The 17,378-nt window shown below is 37.4% G+C and overlaps 1 pseudogene; it reads right to left on the bottom strand.

Moving 5' to 3' along the window:
• Window positions 1–4,899: 4,899 nt before the first annotated feature.
• On the bottom strand, window positions 4,900–11,123 carry LOC114205869 (mortality factor 4-like protein 1 pseudogene; annotated as a pseudogene).
• Between the last annotated feature and the right edge of the window lie 6,255 nt (window positions 11,124–17,378).

Raw genomic sequence — 17,378 nt, 5'->3', positions numbered from 1 at the left:
CAGGGGTTTATATAGAATAATTTGAATTTTTATAAAGTCAACTCCATATATTCTGTTCAGGTTAATTGAATCTTTGGCACAAAGAGTAGAGTGTAACTCATCTACTATTTGGTTTGTAGAGGCTAGTAGGTGCACAAAGTTGCACACTCATTTTTTATATCACACATGGAGAACTAACTGATCACTTACATGTTCTACATAAATAAATATGATTTCTGAAAAGTGGATCTCTAGCATGTTCAAGTTAGGTCAAGGGGAGAATTGTGGATTGGTGCTGTTGCCATCTTTTTGGATCCACTGTATGCAGTTGTAAGATGACTAGGTAGAATTTAAGTAAACTCTATGCAAATTAAGTTATTGCAGAAGTCATTCTAGTTGTCATATATTTGCATATTGTGGGGTCAGCAAATTATAGCCCTTGAGCTAATCCAGCCTGCTACCCGTTTTCATACAGCCTATAGGCTAGGAATGATTTTTGTATTTTTAAATGGTTGGAAAAAATCAAAAGGAGAATAATATTTTATGACATGAAAATTCTATGACATTCAAATTTCAGTGTCCATAAAGTTTTACTGAAATACAGCTATGTTAATTTGTTTACATATTATCTATGGCTGCTTTCACACTATGACCACAGAGTTGAATAGTTGTAATAGAGATCATATGCACCATAAAGCCTGAAATATTTACACTCTGGCTCTTTAGAGAAAAGTTTGCTAAACCCTGTATTAAAGTGACCCAGGATACTAATTTTTATATGTGATCCTTTTTTTTAGTTTGACATAACTGATATTTGGGATATAATCTGTATATTAGACAAAGAATAATAAGTATATTGCAACAGAAATGGAGACTCTAAGGTGTAGATTTTCCAGCAATTAGACGCATTGAATAGGGCATGTTATTTGGGATCAGGTTAGTGTCTGCCACCATCCAACTGCGTCTTTGTGCAAATACATTAATGATTTTACACTGCAGCAATCAGTAAATAAATGTTGGCTTGAACCAAATGAGCAGTTCTTAAAGAATTATATTCAGCCAAATTAGGAAAAAGTATAGATTATTATTTTAAAATACATTTTTGTTTGATTTGGCATAACCTTCCTTTTTTATCTGAGAATCTGTTATTCCTAACTGTGGAGATGAATATACTTTTTCTTTGTACGAAGGTACCGTAGTCGTAGGAGGTTTTTTTATTAATTTTTAATTTTCCAAAAGGCAAATTAAAACCATGGCAACCCAATTACATACGTATACACACACATACACAGAAGTATATGCGTATGTAAATAAATATACATACAATACATGTATACATACATTTGTATTTAGGTGTCAAATGTTTGTATATTTATTTATCTATTTTTAAATGTTTAGGTGTCAAATAATTTTAAATTCTCTAAACCATTTGGCTCGATGAGTTTACTGCCACCTCCGTTCTGAAATACTCCTATACTTGATACATATGAGTCTTTAAGTAAGGATTATAGTATATATAATTTTTGAGAAAATATTCTAATTCTGATAGAATATTAAGTAACATTTAAGTGACTAGTGCCATACTGGCTATTTATTGCTGTGATGATTACTTAAATGGCATGTCTTTTAAGATGTTGACTTATGTCCTATGAGTAGAATCATTTCTCCTATTTTTTTCCTAAGAAAAAAATTCTACCAAGATTTTAGAATTCATTGTGATTCATAGTTTCTGTGTCTACGGAAGTATTTTGAGCGCATTCTCTTCTCTAACACAAACACCTCATGAATTGATCTGCCATATTACGTGTCAGAGCAAATGGCCTGCTGCTCTCAGAAAATAGGGCAATTCCCATTACAGCCTCTACTCTAAACTTTTTTATCTTCATGGGCATTTGAAAGAATGTGACTTAGGAATTGCATCTATTCTTTTCTGACAGTATAACTCCAGTTACTTAAATATCTAACTTGTATCTATTGATCTCTATTGAAATCCCTTTGTCCTCAAAAACCTTTGAGGAATTCTCTAGAACTGTACAGGTGTTTGTTCTGCAAGTAAAAAAATGGAAACCCTGGGGAGCTTATGTGTACAAGGATGGTTCTGACACAGTCCATTTGCACCGATAAAATCCCATAAATTGGTTTATTTCATGTTCACGATTTTATGTCTTTTACAAGCCTTTTAGTGAAGTTGTTTTTATTTCTGGTGTTGACTGATATATAAAATGATGTATAAAATGAATTATGGACATCACAAAGAAAATTCATATCAGAATCAAGATTTATATATACCTATGGTATTGATATATATAGTGGAACTGCCCGAGATGTTATTGATAGAGACAGTTGCCAAATATTTTTATCAAAGCACAATTAAGGATCTTCAAAGAATAATGAATAATGGGTAAAGTACTAAGACAATGAAGAGAAGGAAATGCTTCTTATTTCTTAAAATATATGAGTAAATGAAATTTTATAAACCTCTAGACTTCGTAGCTTCAAATTGATGTAAGACAAATCTTAAATTATTGAAAGACAGTTTATTAAATTACTTAGGAAAAGAAGAGTGATTTCCAACTAGTAACATTATTTCAATAGTTTAAATTCCTATGAGACAATATTTTTTCTCTCCTTTGATGAGGTCACTGGCTCAGTAAAGCATGGCTGGAGGCAACTTGATTACAGATGATTCACATGGAGCAGACTTCAAATTGTGGGTTAATCAGTATGATTCACTGGTGTGATATGGCTGTCAACAAAAATTTAATGTTATCATAAGTTCATTATGAGAAATAAACTGTCTGGAACAAGTGCAATAATATTCTGCTCTATTCAGAACTGGCAAAGTCACAAGGGGTGTTGTATTCTCTTCTAACTTCCATGTGTTGCAAGTAAAATTAAGGGAAAAGAATGTGTTATTAGCTGAGTGACCAAAGGGGTGAGAGGAACTGAAATTATATCAAACAAAGGGGACAAGGGGTTTTGTAGCTTTCAGGAATGCCCAGTACATCTGTTTGGATGAGGGATGATTGCACTTGGGATTTAGTTTTAACTACACAGAATTAAGTTTATTTTTGCTATCTGCTTAATTTTTTGGATTTTTTTTTTCTATAGACATAGGAGTTTCCCTACAGTTGTTTGACTGCCTAATCTTTCCCTGTGTGTTTTTAAATGCATTTTAGATTTTAAATTTCTGTATGTGGAGACACCTCCAGCTAGATCATAGCCTATTTCATTCAGTTATTTGTCCACTTCTAAAACATTTTACTAAACTATTTTATTTAATGTGGCCTGATAGTATTTATTGATCTGAAAGGTTGTGCTCATCCTCAGTAATCTTGTTTAAAAAACAAATTTGACTGTTAACATCGGTCAGCATTATCAGTTTCCTACACTTCCCCAGAAATTAAAGAAGTAGACAGTTCTGGTATACAGTGTGGTTAATTGAAGCACAGGCTTGATGGCATTTTATTCTGTTAATTTTAGTTTGTGATCTTTGACTATTCCCTAACCTACTTGAAACTTTTAAAAATGTGAAGAATCATAATAATACCTATTCCATACAGTTACCTGGAGAATTTTAGGATATGCTATATGTAAGGCAGTTTGTATAGTGCATTACACCAGGAATACACTAAACAGATTATTACTATATTATTTTTCCTGGTAAATATTAGAAATAAGCCTTAGAATTTTGGAGTTTTGAAAGCAGTCCTATTAGTTTTCTAGGCTTGCCTTTACAAAAGACCATAGACTGGGTGGCTTAACTGACAGAAATTTATTTTCTCACAGCCCTGGAAGCTGGAAGTCCAAGATAAACGGTGTTGTCAGGGTTGGTTTCTTCTGAGGCCTTTTTACTTGGCTTACAGATGGCCACGTTCTCCCTGTGTCTTCATACGGTCTTCTCACTCTATCTGTGTCCTCATTTCCTCAGGAAACCAGTCATATTGGATTAGAGCCAGCCCCTATGACCTCATGTTAACCTTAATTACCTCTTTAAGGACCGTACCTCCAAATGAAGTCACATTCTGAGGTACGGTGAAGGGGAGGTTAGAACTTCACCATAAATTTTGGAGGGAAACAGTTGAGCTGCTAAGAGTAATTGTGTCAAATTCACTTTAGAAAACTCTGCAATAGTGAATTTTTCCATCAGGAAATATGTACTATCATGTTGATTGCTGTGGTATCCACAGCATCCTACACATGGAAGGGACCTAAATATCCATCGGTGGTTAGGTGGACAAAGAAAATCTGGTATATGCATACAATGGAAAAGCTTAAGCTAAGATTTCAAGAAATTAACAAAACCCTGTCACAGGAAGTGGCTGCTATAAGACTTCAGGTCAAAACAGAAACAGATGCTTTTGAGACTCCATGAAGGTCTGTTAAGTCCTTGACTGGTCCCTCAAAGACAGCTTAAATTTAGGGCTGTGAAGGCAGAGAGTGGTGGCCTGGGGAATGATACCACCTATATTCTTGCTTAACTGTGAAATGGGAGAGTGACAAATTTATAATTCCCACAAGAAGGAAGTCAGAAACAATGGTCTAAAGATTTGACTGGGAAGACACTTTTGACGACAGAGATCACTGTCCTTAAATTTTTAATGAAGTAAATATTTTTCTACTTTTTACCCTCAGGAGGTTTTGAAAACTCTTTTATAGATAATCTTCCCAAGATTATTTAAGTGTCGATACATCATAAATGACACAAGTGCTTTCAATTCTTCTGGAGTCAGGGAATCATGTATAGTTTGTTTTGTTTTGTTTTTGGAGCTGTAATCCTTTTTATTTTCTCTGTTTAAAATCAAGCATAAAACAAATATCAGTCGTTATACACTAACATGTTCAAAGTACATCATTTGTGCAAGAGAAGGACTAAAAACAAAAATGTGTTTCCAGAGATCCGAACAAAGTGTCAGGGCCTCACCTTGCACAGCCTTCCAGTGGTGCCACTTTGTAATCGCTGGCTCTAAACAAGGTTGCACAATTCTTTGCCAGGTATTTTAGAAAATCATGAAGATAATTCAGTAATAACATGAGGTTCTTCTCATCCAGAGTTGTGTAGGCCAACGTCGCTCCAGTTCGTAAAAATAATCTCAGTAGATGTGGTGCCCAATACAACTGGTCATGGGTGCATCCAGATGATCTCCGAGGATCTCCGTGTCCTGGGGTCTCTCAGATTTGTAGAGTAGCTGAGTGCCCAAAAGTACTTTGAAGTATTCCTTTATCCCTGCCACAGCCTCATTAACTGCATACTCCTTATTATCTGTGTTTTCCTGAGATTTCTTGTATTGTGCATATAATGGAGTCCACATTCTTCTTGGCAGGAAGACAAAAGACCTGCTGCTGCTGCCTGGTAGTTAAGTTCTAATCCTCAACAAACCACGGTTTTAGTTCTTTAAGAATCTTTACTTTAATTCTCTTCATGAATAACTTCTTCAGTGTCAACAGTAGGATCCACTGGGGCCCTTTACTTGTAAGGAGGCTGAGGTGTCTCCCTGGTCTTCCACCATCTGCATTTCCAGGTGTTTTCTGTTTGTGCTTTTTGGCTTTCACTTCAACATTTTTCTATTGGCAGAACAGACATCTTCTTTTCTGGGGCAGCCCCCCTCATCTTCCTTTCTGCATATTGCTCCTGACTGGCTCTCTGAAGTTCACACTGTTTCTGCAGATTAGTACCCACATATTTGAGTATTCTGCTTTCTAGAACCCATTCAATCCCAATTTTTATTCCAACCACTGTAATGTAAAAAGTATTTCACTTGTTTGTCCTTTATGGCAACCTTTACATAAACGTTGTATAGTTTATTTTGTAAACTGTTTTGCTTGTAACTCTATCATCTGTATTCTTTGCCAGCCACGGTTCTTACTACATTTCCCTTATACCATATACATCAGCCTTACAGAAATGCACTAAAAATCTGAATGGACTCTGCTTTCTCCCAATTGTTTCCATATGCATGTGCTCTTCACTGTAGGAATGCTCTTTACCCATGCACTGGCTGGCTAATTTCTCATCCTGCAAGGTTTGATTCAGTCACAGCGTTCACAAGGGTGCTTCCCCTCATCGTGCACTAATCAGAGTTTGGTTCTTTCCCCATGCAACCATTTCCCATGTTTCCTGCTTTCATAGTGCTTATCCATAATGCTTACCCAATGCTCTAAAATTCTGGTTTATTTGTCTATTAGTATAATAGACTATGAGCTGTTTCAGAATAAGAACCATGGTTTCTAAATGTTTCCATCTTTTGCAATAATGTAACACCTGGAAGATTATAGCTAATTAATGAAAGCTTGTTAAAAGAATAAGAGAATGAGTAAACATAACATGAACATAACATACACTAATACCCAACTATATACATCAACAGGAAATTGTCCAAAGCCAAGTTCAGAGGAGTATGATCCTAAAACTGCATTGCCTTACTACCCTTCCTTTACTGTCAATGTCATTGGAAATAAATCTGATTCTCAGTGTTGAGTATGAAATGATAAATGATAAAGCAAATCCCTGAACTCTTGCAGTCAGAGGAGATGCTCAATGATACCATACATGAAGGAAAAAACATTTCTATTTGGGCATAGCAAAGGAAACCATTTTCAGCTCAAACATCATCAACAAGAAAGTTAGTTTCATCCAAAGGAGCAAATTATAGTAACATTTTCGCAACAAAAGCCTATGGCAGACTGCAAAACACAGAGGCTGACCACAGAATTATGGAGTCAGAGAGCAAAGAGTACTTCAATTGGAAAGAAGCAAGACGGAAAGCTACAGGGCACCCTAGAGGCCAAACACGTGACACTTATTAACACATGAATTAATGGGTGGCCTTTTAAAAAAAAAACATTTAAAGGACAAAGGCCGATTACTTCAAGTGAACCTGAAAAGTATAATAAAAAATTCAGAATTATCTTCATTGAAATTGAGCCAGCGATGGAAATTACTAGGCATACCCAAAAGAGAAAGAGATATGCCCAACAATTCAGTCACTATGAACCAATGTCCCAGCAGGCGGGGCTGTTTTGTGGAGTAGTGAAAAGAATTCTAAAATTCATCTTTGGGGGAAAGTATGAGAATAATTAGAGAATTTTTGCAAAAAAATAAGAATAAGATAAACTGCAAAAGTGAAACAATGCATCGTATATTTTAAAATGATAATATTGATACACAAAGAAAGATTGATGGAATAGAGTAAGATCAATATTTATATAATGTTAATATATTAAAGGAGTGGAATCTTAAGTCAGTAATTACTAATCAAGTGATGGCAGAGTAAAGGCATTCAATTCTGTTCTATTCCCTGAAACTCACTGAAATCAGGGCAGCAATAACACCAACAAAAAAAGTGCATTTCAAATTCAGTAAGAATTTTAGCTATGAAGTAATTGCAACATCAGATCTCTAGTTAAGCCTTCTCAAAGTATTATTATTTTACTAAAATTCTTATCTCATCTTTTTACTTTGGTTTGGGCATAATAGTTAATACAGTTGATGCTCCAGAGTATCTGCTTTCAGCGGCTTTCCCTTGATTTGTCATATCTCTCTGTCTCTTGTTCACTGTCTCTTTCTTTCTTTATCTCTGCCTTTCACACCCACACACACCCACCCCCCCACACACCCATACCTCCACCTGCCCCGCGCACATTCCCCACCCCCACCCACGCACATTCCCCACCCCCACCCCGCGCACATTCCCCACCCCCACCCCGCGCACATTCCCCACCCCCACCCCGCGCACATTCCCTACCCCCACCCACGCACCCACACCCACGGAGCCACCCCTTCGTTCAGCTAATACTCCCTAAGTCATTTGCAGGGCGGCACTCCTCTTTAGGAACCATCATGTCTCTTTACAACAGCCTCTCGGTTCTAAGTGTACATTTATATCAGACAGTTGTGTTGTTCTCATTATTGTTTGAGCTGTTGTATGGTTATTCTTTGTTTTATGATCTTACCTGCTCTCCTGTTTACTTCAAGTTAAGTTCAGGGAGTCAATTTTTGTTTCGTCCTTTCTGCCTTTAAGATGCTGATTTTTTGATATTTTCTAGATGAGTAGAAAATAGGCTTATAAGCTGAACTTCTCTGGATTTTTAGTTTTTCAAGGTAATGCGACTAGGAGGAGGGTCTTCTCTACTAGTCGTATTAGAGGTAGCATTTGAGCTTTCAGGGTGGTCCCTCTGTTGGCATGGAGGGAGGGGGAGGCGGTGAGGGAGAGGCAGGGGAGGTGGAGAGGGAGAAGCCAGGGAGTGGGGGAGGGAGAGATTTATTTTAAAGAATTAGTTTATATGATTTTGGGGAAATGATAGATCCAGAATTTACAGGTCAGACAGGCCAGAAACTCAGGGAAGGGTTGATGCCATTGCTGGAATTTGGAAGCATGGTGGAGACAGAACGCTCTCTTGCTTGGGGTCCTTCAGTCTTTTTCTCTATGGCCTTTAAAGGGTTGGATGAGGCCCAGGTACATATGGAGGATAATCAGACTACGTGTTAAGCTCATGTAAAAAATACCTTCACAGCAGCATCTAGACTGGTGTTTGACCAAACGTGTGGGTACCATGGGCTAGGACTAGCCAAGTTGACCCATAAAATTTACCGTCGCAGTGATTCGTCAGTCCCCATTTTTCTGTCCCTTTTCTTTCCCCAAACAACGAGCAAATAGTGGCATACAGAAGCACACTCATCCCCAGCCATTATTTATTTGAAAGAATTTGAAATCTTCCTTGTTCAAATTTGTATGCCGTTGCTTTATTTCTAAGAACCTATTAAAATATCTGAAATTCTATTTTTCTCATACCATTATTTAATGATTTTTAGGCTTATTCTTGTATTAACTTTTTAAAAATGTATTTATTTGAGAGAGAGAGAGAGAGAGAGAGAGTACGAGCATGCCCCCGTGAGCTAGGGGGAGGGACAGAGAGAGAGGGAAAAGCAGACTTCCCACTGAGCTTGGGGTGCTATGTAGGGCTCCATCTCAGGAGTCTGAGATCATGACCTGAGCCGAAATCAAGAGTTGGACCCGATTGAGCCACCCAGGCCCCCCTTGTATTAACTTTTGTATCTACTAATGATAATATTACTTTGTATATTTTCTATTTTAATGTGAAATGTGCATTTTTGTGGATATTTATATATGGAAATTACTTGAATTATTTGACCTCAGATGAAAATTCCTCCTGAAAAATATTTCTCTTTTCTTCTACAGGTTTCCACAATCACTATAGATCCATGAGTTAGAATTTTCAAGTAAATTAGCATCTTGCAGCTCTTTGGGTTACCCAAGTAGTGTTGGGTGATAAACCTATCTCAGGACTGGGGTGTGTTTGCAAAAATCTCAGGAAAAAAAATCAATTTTTGTTTTTCCGCTCTGCTCAGGGCCTAAGTATCCAAAAGGATTTCTCGCATCAAGGCAATGATATAGTTATTGCTAATTTTCTCTCCAGAGTAATTGCTTTTTTCCCTACTATGTCGTGCATGGATGAAAGAAATGTGCTTATTTGTTGATTTTATTTTATTTTTGTAAAGTTTTTTTTTTTTTTTATTCATGAGAGACAGAGGAGGAGAGAGAGAGAGGGAGAGAGAGAGAGGGAGAAGCAGAGGGAGAAGCAGGCTCCCAAGGAGCAGGGAGCCCGATGCGGGACTCAATCCCAGGACCCTGGGATCATGACCTGAGCCGAAGGCAGACGCTTAACCATCTGAGCCACCCAGGCGCCCTGTTGATTTTATTTTTTGGTTATTATCAGGGAAGGTGTCAGTGTGGTCAACTGGGTATATTAAGTATATAAGTTATTTGAGTATGATTTTCAATTTATCACATTTTTCCTTATTTTTTAAAAATCACTACTCTATTGGAAATGTCTTGTTTCTATTGAAGTATTGTTAAGTTATGAATTCTCTAGTTTTGAATTTGTACTGTCGGGGGATTTTTCTATTTGATTAAGCATTTCAAAAAAACAGATCTTGGGGCACCTGGGTGGCTCAGTCATTAAGCGTCTGCCTTCGGCTCAGGTCATGGCCCCAGGGTCCTGGGATCGAGCCCCACATCGGGCTCCCTGCTCGGCGGGAAGCCTGCTTTTCCCTCTCCCACTCCCCCTGCTTGTGTTCCTTCTCTCGCTATCTCTCTCTCTGTCAAATAAATAAATCTTTAAAAAAAAACCAAAAACATCTTTTGGGTATTTTGAGTACAGTTGACCTTCAAACAGTGCAAGGGTTAGGGTTAACCGGAACCCTGCAGAGTTGAAAGTCCACATACAATTTTTGATTTCCCCAAAACTTAACCACTAGTAGCATATTGTTGGAAGCCTTACCAAGAATTTGAAATGAGCTCTTCATAAATAAGCATTGAATGTAATTAAATTAATTTGGGATTGGCACTAAAAAATATTAAAATACATATGCGCCTATTTTATTCTGAGAACTTTGATATCTCCTATCAAGTGATTCCAGTATCATGACTCCTTATTGGGATTTCTGACTCCATGAAGTTGCAGTTTAGGGAATTGTTTGGAAACATAGAAAATTATGGCCTCTAGGCTTGACCTTATTCATAAACCCTCTCCTCTTGGAATCTAGGACACAGAGCTCACAACTTGGAAGTCACTTGAAAAGAAATCTGTAGTTTTGGGTGGAGCTCACAAATGCACAGATTTCAGACTAATAATTATCTTGACAAGGAAGATTTGAAGTTTTTCTTGATAACATGGATTCCCACTGGGCAGCACAAGTTGCTTTTCAAGGCTTAACCTGAATCCTTCTTGCTAAAATGCTAACTCACTTCCTCAGTTAACAGAAAAGGCCACTGCTCATTTTGCATAGGCCATATTTCCTCTCCTTGAAGATTAGGTGTCCATTCAACCTTTCTTTCGAGCTATGGTGAACCTTGTTTTTCTCTTTCTCTCCTGGGACAGTTCCCTGACTTTTCATCTCTTGGTTCGTCCCTGTGTGGCCTCTTGCTCATACCCCTGTATCCCTCTGCTTGTCAGGGTGTCTTGAGTATCCAGAAGCTACCCACGGTTTGCCCTATTCTTTTTATTGCGACGTGGCACTGATAGCCATCACCTCTGCAAGAATCTGTATTCTCCCGCAGGTTTCTATGAGGAAGCAAAAGGCCTTTTTCCTCTGACAAGTGAACAGTATAGATTTTATACATTTTATCAAATCCACAACATGTCTGCAGAAGGTCCCTTAGATAAGCAGTGTATCACCTCAGCTGGGCACCTCACGCTGCGGAAAGCACAGTGGCCTCCGGTGACAGTTCTTTTCTGCTTCCTAAAACTGTCGACCTTCTCTAAATATTTCATTTCTTTTTAGGAAAAATGCAGGGATGTTGTTAAACGTAACTCAATTCTTTTAAAAGCTTAGACTCTGTGGCTTGTCAGCAGAACAAATAGACACAGCTCCGGTGGGCCCTGCATACGAAATCACTAGCAGGGTAATCCTACAGGATGCCAACTTCTGTGCTTCAGTGACAAAGCACTTCAGTAATAGTTTGCTACAGAGGTATATTTTACAATCCAATGAGCTAACAAATTCTAACCCACCGAGCTTAAAACAAGGTGAAATAAAATAAAGCATAAAATGTTCTTGTTCTGCAGAACTGGGCATGGCAATTTCTTGTGGCTTTTTTGGAAAAGTACTACATTTCAGATGGCTCTTCTCAGGGAGTTCGGTAAAGATAATTCGTAAGAAAATATTCACTAATAGCTGTGTGTTATTAAAAAGCTGTCCAGGTTCTTTTTTTTCCCCTCATGGTCTGAGAAGATTTTATTTAAAGCCTTAAGCAGGATAAATTAATGTTCTGTTCATCCCTTCTGCTGTCTTCACTTGTTTATTAATTAGCATAATCTTCTGACATTTAGCAAGATAAAGCCTGCTGAACACTGGGGAGATACATTTAGAAAAGAAATACAAAAGCTGGGGAGAATCCTACTTCATAGCCAGGCTTCTCTTTTTATTAATTTTAATCAAAGGAGGTTTGACCATAAACACATCGTCACTTTATATTTGCATGGAATGCTTCCTCATTAGCCGCCAGAGAGAGACTGAAGATATGGGTGATAAATATGCCTGTCCTAAATTTATTGTGGTATCTTCCAGTAAAAGAGAAAGTGGGAACGTTGAAGATGTTTCAGGACAAAATGTAATTCATGGGTCACCACGGCCAGGGGATAGCAGGCTGTGTGACACAGCCCAGGCTCTCCATCTTCTCAGAGTTCCTGCTAAACCTGCCTATTCCATTCACAAATACGTCAGCCGTTATGATATGTCAGTCACTGGACATAAAAGTGACACACACTTTGCCCTCTGGAAGCATTGTGTGGTAAGGGCATACAGACATTAGGTAAATAAACATGCAGTAAATATTTAACTAAACCTATGAGAATCACTTAAAACAATAAAAGCAAGAGCAACACCAAATTTAATCTGGGAAGGTTTTCCTGAGATAACACTTACTTTCAAAGCCTAACAAGGTGAAAACTGGAGAGAATATTTTTGGTTTTGTTTGTTTGTCTTTTGGTTGAATATTTGGTGATTATATGATAAACAGTTATTTTCAAATAGTGTTCTATATTAAAAAAGAAATTGAGTTTTTAAATCTTTTTCCATAGAAAGCACTTACTGTGGAAGATAACTTTTAAGGGCAATCATTTCTATGAATTGCATCAAGTGTATTAGTAACTTCAAAGTAATGTTTTGATGGTATAGGTTTATAGATTTCAAAACGCTTCCCTTGACAATATAAAGGTTTCCAATAAGAATGTACGTACAGGGGCGCCCTGGTGGCTCAGTCGGTTGAACATCCGACTCTTGATTTTGGCTCAGCTCATGATCTCAGGGTCCTGGGATTGAGCACTCAGTGGGGAGTCTACTTGAGATTCTCCCTCTCCCTTTCCATCTGCCCCTCCCCACCGCTCATACATTCTCTCTCTAAAATAAATAAATAAATAAATAAATAAATAAATAAATAAATAAATCTTTAAAAAAGAAGAGTGTAAGTACAGACAACACTCACTTGTCAATGGGAAAATTTCTCTTTAAATGTACATATTGAGGAAAAACACAGGATGAGGCCCAAATGATAATATAGAGTCATGGGTACTTAATCTGAAATAGATTTAGATGTAAAAACATAACTGTTATTCCAATCTGTACTCAAATGACCCAATGCTGTCTTCTTAATGAGAGATGTTAAGTGTAATGTTCCTAGACAACAAAATATGTAACATTAATTCTTAATCTGTATTATATTATAGGTTCAAATGCCTTTTCAATTCTTTAGGAAAAGACAAAACTTATTCTCAACAGATTTAATAAATCTCAGATAGTACACTAAGCCTACTTTTGTTAATTTTGAAAATAGCAGGCCAGTTGGGTTTCCGGGGGTCCCTCTGCTGCCCCTGCACCTCCCTCACCTTCTCAGCCCTCTTAATTTGTTCCATTTCTCATTTTCATCACTACTTATTTTCCCTTCTTCCTTCTTTTTCAATTTTGTTCGTATTATATGTCTTTCTCCTTATTAGAAGTGATGTGATTTATCTCCTAAAGATAAATTTCCCAAGGAATTGAGACTAACAAACACAATAATTCCTTGGTGCTAAAGAAATCTATTTCTATTGTTTTGTGTTTTCAAGTGCATTTTTGATATGTTATAGAATTTCCATTCATCTTTCTTTCCTACTTTATTTTGGCCATCAAATGTATTACTACATCTCAGAATTCTAAAGCCCATTTTTTTCCTATTAAAGCACTAGTTCCAGACATATATTTAATGAAATACAGAGTTATAAATCCCTGTAAAATCTTGGATTATAGGCCTGCTCAATTCTTTAAAAATCCAAACGCCTAATAAATTTTGAAAATGAACATAGAAATAAAAAGAAAGGTTTGCTAATACAGCTCAAGGAGTAGTAATTACTCAACAACAGATAACTTTCAACTGCTTTGGAGGTTCAAATGTTGGTTGATACTTTGGCATTAACCCAAAGTAAAAGAGGAATTTCTGGTTCAACAAAATTATATATTCAATGAAATGGATTATTAAATCGAATAAATATGTAAGAGTGACTAATGTTTCAAATGAGAGTTAGGAGAACTTATCTAGAAATCAATTACCTTCTCTAAAATAATTACCCTTTCTAAATGTAAATTTTTGGAATATATTTTATTGGGTTTGGAGCATCAGAGTCAGTACAAGGAATGAAGGAAGGGTGTAGAGTAGTGGAGTTGCATGGAAGATCAAGTCAACAGGGACAGGTGCGATCAGAGAGATCGATTTAAATAAATATAAGTTGGGTAGAAAATACATTTAGAGTCACATTTTTTGGGGGTAGGGTAGGACAGCTGCATCAAGGAGCTTGATGCTCCTTGTTTGGCTGGGTCCTCTCCATTGATGGTTGTTAACTTACCCTACCTTCCTCTCCTTCTCTGAGGAGCTGAGCGGAATTTGTTCACATTCTTTTTATCAGGATCAAAGATCGATTCTGGGTGATGAGGATATGCTGACAGCCCGCTGACGGCCCACCCACGGTTCCTGTACCAGAGCACTACTGATATTGGGAATCCAATAATTCTTTGTTGCAGGAGGCCGTCCTTTGTATTGTGGAATGTATGGCAGATCACTGGCCTGTACCTCCAGATGCCAATTCCATCCACTGCCCCCAGTCACTATATTAAAAACTGTCTCCAGACTGCTTAGTTGTGAACCACCAGCTTAGCATGTGATCACTGGGCTAGAGGAGCCCCAAAAATGTCGGTCAGTGGATCATGCAGTGCTTTATCCCATGTTCCTGGAGGAGAATATGCTGAACTTTAGAAGAGGGATTTTCAAATGAGAGACCCTCATTTAACCTTCAAGGCAAATCTGCTTTTCAATCCATACCTCCTATCTGTCTCTAATATGATATGTTTAATAATTTCAGCACTCTGTTTTACTTATTTGGTTCTATATTCATTGGCGGACCATCAGCATTCTGAATTTAAGGAATACCCCTTTGCGCCTCTCTGTTTTTCCATCACCTCCCAAATCCCTGGCCAGTAGAAGGCCCTTCATTACCATTCGCTGAAATGTTTTTCAGACTGAAGTACTAAATCACAAAACAACTCCACTCATTTATGAGATTGATTAGCAATGGCATAGGTGTTCTCCTAGAAAGGATAGGCTATTCCATGAATTCTATCATAGGTGAAAGTCTGTCCCTCAAAGAATACCATGAGAGAATGTTTCCCGGGGACAAACTCATCATGTGTAAATATACTGTTTCTCTGCCTTTTCCTGTACTTATAGTCAGTGGCATACAACTTAGAGCAAATTTTAGTGGAGTTTATTTCTATAACTTAGCGATTGGACCACAATGGAGTCATCACCAAATGTGTCCCTCTGTGCCTGGTGCAATGTTAGCTACATAACAAATGCTCAGCAAAACCTTGATTTGATTGAAAAATCCTTTAGTATACCATTAAAGTAACTGCAGGCTACATTACACAAAATCATCCTATCATATTTTAGGCAGATTTGAATTAGTCTCTGATAGCTCATGTAGTAATTCAAACTCCCAAGAAACCAAGGACAGATATCGTTATGCCAAAGTTTTACCTGTATTCATTCATCTTTCATTAATTAACAAAGATTATCTTTTACTCAACTCATAGTCTAGTCATTAAGACAGCCATGGGAAAAAAACAGATGCCATAAAACTATATAGATGCTATGATAAAAATAAATGGAGAGAGAGCTAGGATAGTATAATGAATAAGAACATACTCCAGATATATTGGGTAGCTCTATTTTTAACTTTTTGAGGGACCGCCATACTGTTTTCCACAATGGCTGTATCAGTTTGCATTCCCATGAACAGTGCAAGAGGGTTCCCCTTTCTGCGCATCCTCACCTACACCTGTTGTTTCTTGTGTTGTTGATTTTAGCTGTTCTGACAGGGGTGAGGTGGTATCTCCTTGTAGTTTTGATTTACATTTCCTTGATGATGAGTGATGTTGAGCATCTTCTCATGTGTCTGTTGGCCATCTGGTTGTCTTCTTTGGAAAAATGTCTATTCATGTCTTCTGCCCATTTTTTAATTGGATTATTCATTTTTGGGTGTTGAGTTTTGTAAGTTCTTTATATATTTTGTAAGTTCTTTATATATTTTGTAAGTTCTTTATATATATATATCTAAAATATATATATATTTTGGGTTTTAGTTGAAAACATTTTAACTTTTTAAAAAACTTCATTAGATTATGTATCATTTAGGTATGTGATCTTTAATTTACAATATTTAGGGATTTTTCTGCTGTTTTTCTTTTATTGAGTTCTGCTTTAATTTCATTTGATCTGAAGTCACACTTTGTATAATTTCTGTTATTCAGGTTTTTAAAGCTGTGTTTTATGGCCCAGAATAGGGTCTCTCTCGAATGTCCATGTGAGCTTGAAATGGATGTGTATTCTGCCATTGTTCGGTGGTGTATTCCACAAATGTCAGTTCAGTGAAGTTGATTGATAGTGCTAGTCAATTCAGCTATGTCTTTACTGATTTTCTGCCTGCTGGATTACTAACAGAGGGTCGTTAAAGTCTCTGACAATAATAGTGGAGTTATCTATTTATCTTTGATGTTCTCTTAGTTTTTGCCTGATATATGTTGACCTTCTGGTTGTTATCTACATCCGTGTATAAGAATGTTGTATTTTCAGTGGTGCCTGGGTGGCTCAGTCGTTAAGCGTCTGCCTTCGGCTCAGGTCATGGTCCCGGGGTCCTGGGATCGAGCCCCACATCGGGCTCCGTGCTCAGCAGGGAGCCTGCTTCTCCCTCTGCCACTCCCCCAGCTTGTGTTCCCTCTCTCGCTATGTCTCTCTCTGTCAAATAAACAAACAATCTTAAAAAAAAAAAAGAATGTATTTTCTTTGAGAATTGACATCTTTTATCATTCTGTAATGCCCTTCTTTATCCCTGACCATTATCATTTTTTTTGAAAAATGCTTTGTGTGAAGATAATATAGTTACTCCAGCTTTCCTCTGTTAAGTGTTAGCATGGTATATCTTTATTTATTCTTTACTCTTTTTGTTTTTGAAGGTCTAGTGAAAACATTTAGAAAGTCAACCAGAGGGATTTTTATTTTAATGAAAAATAATAAAAAGCCCTCTGTAAGGAGAGCAAATTTGACAGTTATTTAAACGTATATGTGGGCTTTAATGTTTCAAAAGAGGTTTTAGAAAAGTGTGGGGGGGGCACCTGGGTGACTCAGTCAGTTTAGTGGCTGACTCTTGATTTTGGTTCAGGTCATGGTCTCAGGGTCCTGGGATCAAACCCTGCATTGGGCTCCACCCTTAGCAGGGAGTCTGCTTGAGATTCCCTCTCCCTTTGCCTCTACCCCCACTCATGCCCTTTCTTTCTCTCTCCCTCTTTCTCT

The sequence above is a fragment of the Eumetopias jubatus genome, unplaced genomic scaffold (genome assembly GCF_037043125.1).
Source record: "Eumetopias jubatus isolate StellerSeaLion01/CBP00866 unplaced genomic scaffold, mEumJub1_p1.0 scaffold_9, whole genome shotgun sequence".
Lineage (NCBI taxonomy): Eukaryota > Metazoa > Chordata > Mammalia > Carnivora > Otariidae > Eumetopias > Eumetopias jubatus.
This window is presented reverse-complemented; position numbering and strand designations above follow the sequence as displayed.